This window comes from Schistocerca nitens, chromosome 7, assembly GCF_023898315.1.
Source record: "Schistocerca nitens isolate TAMUIC-IGC-003100 chromosome 7, iqSchNite1.1, whole genome shotgun sequence".
Lineage (NCBI taxonomy): Eukaryota > Metazoa > Arthropoda > Insecta > Orthoptera > Acrididae > Schistocerca > Schistocerca nitens.
The window spans coordinates 333,236,509-333,240,035 of record NC_064620.1 but is presented as its reverse complement, the minus strand read 5'-3'; positions in this window follow the sequence as shown (position 1 = coordinate 333,240,035).

Here is a 3,527-nt window from a genome sequence, read left to right as displayed (position 1 = left end):
TACAGAGGATTGAAATGTAGGATGCATTTCACAGTGTTCCAGGTACCACTGCGAAAACTGTGCTCTCTGTGGATAATCAACTGGTTCCAGGTTGTGTATGCGCTGTAAGTGAAATGGACGTAACAACTGCTCTCGAAGGACTGTTCTTACATTCGTCTGATTGGTCCCCATGTTACGTGAAATTGCACGAGTGCTGATTGAGGGATCCCGCTCCACATGCTGCAAAACAGTTTCCTCAAATTGCAGCGTTCTTACCGTGCGACGGCGTCACGCAGACGTTGGTACACAGCAGCAAAGGTCGTATGATGCGGGATACGGCGATTAGGATATTGTTGCTGATAAACCCGCTGTGCAGCTCGTCCGTTGTGGTGCGCTACGTAGTACGCACCAACCGTATCAGTGTACTCACTCCAGGTGTATCGCTCCATTAGTAAACACAGACAATGCACTACTACACTGGTGGATAGCAGATGCCTACAACTGAAGAGCGTAATACGCCCTCTAACAACTGAAGATCGTAATACGGCCTCTAACAACTGAAGAGCGTAATACGGCCTCCACCGGTTTAAATAATCCTCATAGGAAAAAATGACATCAGAGAAAATTATTTGTTTTGATGTCCCCTACAACCTCCCAGAGTTTGTCGGTTTAAATACTTTTCACCCTGTATACACTATCAGATCAAAAGTAACCGGACACCCCAAAAACATACCTTTTTCTTATTAGGTGCAGTGTGCTGCCACCTACTGTCAGGTATTTCATATCAGCGACGTCAGTAGTCATTAGACGTCGTGAGAGAGCACAATGGGGCGCTTCGCGGAACTCACGGACTTCGAACGTGGTCAGGTGATTGGGTGTCACTCGTGTCATACGTCTGTACGCGAGATTTCCACACTCCTAAGCCTCCCTAGGTCCACTTTTTCCGATGTGATAGTGATGTACAAACGTGGACGGACACATACAGCACAAAAGCGTACGGGCCGACCTCGTCTCTTGACTGATAGAGACCGCCGACAGTTGAAGAGGGTCGTAATGTGTAATAGGCAGATATCTATATAGACTATCACACAGGAGTTCCAAACTGCTTCAGGACCCACTGCAAGTACTATGACAGTTAGGTGGGAGGTGAGAAAACTTGGGTTTCATAGCCAAGCGGCTGCTCATAGGCTACATATCACGCCGGTAAATGCCAAACGACGCCTCGCTTGTTGTAAGGAGGGTAACCATACGACGATCGAACAGTGGAAAAACGTTGTGTGGAGTGACGAATGTCACAATATGGCAGTCCGATGGCAGGGTGTGGGTATATCGAATGTCCGGTGAATGTCATCTGCCAGCTTGTGTAGTGCCAACAGTAAAAGGAGGCGGTGGTGCTATGGTGTGGCCGTGTGTTTCATGGAGGGGGCATGCACCCCTTGTTTTTTTGCGCGGCACTATCACAGCACAGGCCTATATTGATGTTTTAAGCACCTTCGTACTTCCCACTGTTGAAGAGCAATTCGGGAATGGCGATTGCATCTTTCAACACGATCCAGCACCTGTTCATAATTCACGGCCTGTGGCAGAGTGGTTACACGACAATAACATACCTGTAATGGACTGGCCTGCACAGAGTCCTGACCTGAATGGTATAGAACACTTTTGGAATGTTTTGGAACGCCGACTTCGTGACAGGCCTCACCGACCGACGTCGATACCTCTCCTCAGTGCAGCACTCCGTGAAGAATGGGCTGCCATTTCCCAAGAAACCTTCCAGCACCTGATTGAACGTATGCCTGCGAGAGTGAAAGTTGTCATCAAGGATAAGGGTGGGCCAACATCATGTTGAATTCCAGCTTTAGCGATGGTGGGCGCCACGAACTTGTAAGTCATTTCCAGCCAGGTGTCCGGATACTTTTGATCACTTAGTGTAACTGTGAAGAGACGTTGTCGTAGAGACTTCTACAAAACCGCGCTGTAGACACTCGAAGCATCTGCGCCTGGCCTAGAGAACCTCACCGGGATCATCTCACGACTATACTGCCTAACTTTGAAGTTTTTTTCACGAATATATGGAAACGAAATATTTTTCGATATTACAATGCAGAAAAAGTTAATTCTTTGTTTTCGTTTGTAATAGAAAAATGGTAAAATGAATATCTGGTTACTACCAGGTTTGTCAGCTAGTAATTGTATAATATAGGGTAGCCAGGTTAATGTAACTCCACGATTCTTTTAACAACGAAGAAAAATAAAAAAAATGTATCAAACAAATTTTGTTTGAACTACTATGGGGACATTAACCATCAAGATTGCTTTTCTTGTAACTTTGTTCCTTTTTAAGCAACGCCTTGCATTTTTTATTCGGTAATCCACTTTCTCTCCTCGAGACCTGTTCCAAAACTTACAAGTGTGCCATTTATGTAAACAACTCGTTATTAAAAACGTAGCACAAGACTGACTTTGGCTCTTCTGTACTACTGGGTGGTTGTAATTACAGTGCAGCTGCTCATAGAGGTCGCATGTGGGCTATAATTGTCACACGGTAGCGAAACTTCGTAGACTGCTAATGCGTTACTGTGGAACCGATTTACGCTGGGAAAAATTAGTTCCCGTTTTGGCCACCAGGTGCAAATTTGACACTGTACAACATGTCGTCGGCGTCTCTGGCTAAAATGGCTCTGAGCACTATGGGACTTAACACCTATGGTCATCAGTCCCCTAGAACTTAGAACTACTTAAACCTAACTAACCTAAGGACATCACACACATCCATGCCCGAGGCAGGATTCGAACCTGCGACCGTAGCGGTCACACGGTTCCAGACTGAAGCGCCTAGAACCGCACGGCCACACCGGCCAGCTGGCGCCTCTGGTGCTTGAACAAATTGTGTAAGCAGCGGTTAATAAATACTATCAACATTGTGCCTTTCTCACTCGTTTGACCTTTTCGGTCCATATACCGTTCCTAATCCATCACATATGGAAACATTTCTATACGTCTTTTTTACCTTCCCAATGGCAGGATTGCACCTGGTGGTCAAAACTGGAACTAATGTTTTTCCCGGCGTAGATTTTTTCCACATTAATGCATCAGAATATGTACCAAGTTTCGCTATCATACGGTAAAAAGAGCCCATACAGTACCTCTGTGAGCCGGCCGCGGTGGTCTAGCGGTTCAGGCGCTCAGTCCGGAACCGCGCGACTGCTACGGTCGCAGGTTCGAATCCTGCCTCGGGCATGGATGTGTGTTATGTCCTTAGGTTAGTTAGGTTTAAGTAGTTCTAAGTTCTAGGGGACTGATGACCACAGATGTTAAGTCCCATAGTGCTCAGAGCCATTTGAACCATTTAGTACCTCTGTGAGTAGCTGCACTTTAATTATAACCAACGGGTAGTACACAATGCAGGACCCGAGATAACGTACTCGCCCCCTTGCTAGTGTTGCCAGTAAACAAATCGAAGCACAAGGATAATGCAGACCAGTCATTTAGTCAAAAGTCTCCAATCAAAAGTTTGTGTGAATGCAACGAGCACAAACGAAGAGAAG